This window comes from Vipera ursinii (assembly GCF_947247035.1).
Source record: "Vipera ursinii genome assembly, chromosome: 6".
NCBI lineage: Eukaryota > Metazoa > Chordata > Lepidosauria > Squamata > Viperidae > Vipera > Vipera ursinii.
The window spans coordinates 67638955-67640648 of record NC_139515.1 but is presented as its reverse complement, the minus strand read 5'-3'; positions in this window follow the sequence as shown (position 1 = coordinate 67640648).

Here is a 1694-nt window from a genome sequence, read left to right as displayed (position 1 = left end):
ACAATGTGTTTAGAGTGCATATTTTAAGACAGGCATTGTTGAGAGTTTGGAAGAAGTATAGACATAAGCTAGATTGCAAGATACCACTGTGGGCAATTCCAAAACACGCAATAGAAAATATACATGCTGGTTTCAAACATGATGTGACTACGTACAAGGAGATCCTAAGCTTGGAAAGAAATGTTTGGTGTTTGAAATCATATAGCCTCTTGCGAGAAGAGAAGGTTGTTCAAAATTGGTTTCAATATACTCAGTTACGGGCCAGGTGGAAAGAAGACCAGAAAAATGGTTTTACAATGACTGATGAAAATTTGATAAAGCAAATCAGAAATCAGGGACCAGCACATATTAAACGGATATATCTTGCGTTGATAGAGATTGATTCAGAAACAGAACTTGTTAAGGATTGTATGATAAAATGGGCCCAAAATATCCAGGAAGTTATTACAATGGACACATGGGAAAAGATTTGGGTGAGGAACGTAAAATTTACACAAGCTCAAAATCTAAGAATTTTTACAAAATGTTTTATAGATGGCATTTAGATCCTAAAAAGCTTGCAAGTATGTATCCGAATTATCAGCCTAAATGTTGGAGGTGCGGTGATGAAGACGCAACATATTTTCACATATGGTGGACTTGTAAAAAGGTTAAGGCCTTTTGGATAAAAGTCTGGTGGAACATGCAGAAGATTTTTAAACAGAGGATAAAGCTTTGTCCGCAACTTTTTTTGTTGGGAATAATTACAGATGCTACAGTTGTGGACACTAAGTTGATGTTGAATTTAATTACGGCAGCAAGACTTTTGATAGGTCAGTATTGGAAGAAAGAGGAACTGCCGACTATAGAAGAATGGACTTTGAAGGTTTCTGACCTGGCAGAGATGGCAAAGATTTCGGCCTATTTGAAAGATCACTCGCAAGAACGCTATATTATGGAATGGAGAAAATGGATTGAGTTTATCCAGAACAAGTATAGGGTTAAGAAGTTTTACGTAGCATTTGAATAAGTCTTCTTTCTTTTCTTTTTCTATTTTAGTTTTTCTATATATATTTAATATCACTAAGGTTTGTTTTATCCTATATAAGCTAGAGAGTGATGGATTTTAGAGTTTATGGTTGTTAGTATATGGTTGTTTGTGATTGTTTTTTTATATATACCTTGTATTTAGCTCTGGGAAGTCGGGGGGGGGGAGGGGGGGAAGGGGGAGAGGTAGGGGGGAGGGAGAAGGGAGGGGGAGGGGGGATTTTTAAAGGAAAAATTGTATGTTAAAACTTTTCAATAAAAAAAAACTTTAACTATGGGACTATATATAGTTGGGGGTTGACTGCCTATGATCCACCCCCTGATGCAATTGCTTTGCACACACGGATAGTAGCAGTCCCTGAGAATATAACATGCGCAAAAATAGTTAATTGTACATGTTCAAGTAAAAAACCTCACTGTTTTTGTATTAGTTCACCTGTTTCAAACTGTACAGCTTTTGAGGAGACTGTTTAATTTTGCTCATGTTTGGCTCCCACAAGGATGGTTTTTTACATGTGGTCAAGAAACTTTTAATTACATTCCTGCTAATATTAGTGAAGCACAGTGTTGTCTCAGCCGGTTGATTCCTGTTTTGCTTTCCAAACAGCTAGATAATAGCACTTGTGACTCTGAAACAGCTTTACTTAATAAAGCAGAGTACGTAGCAT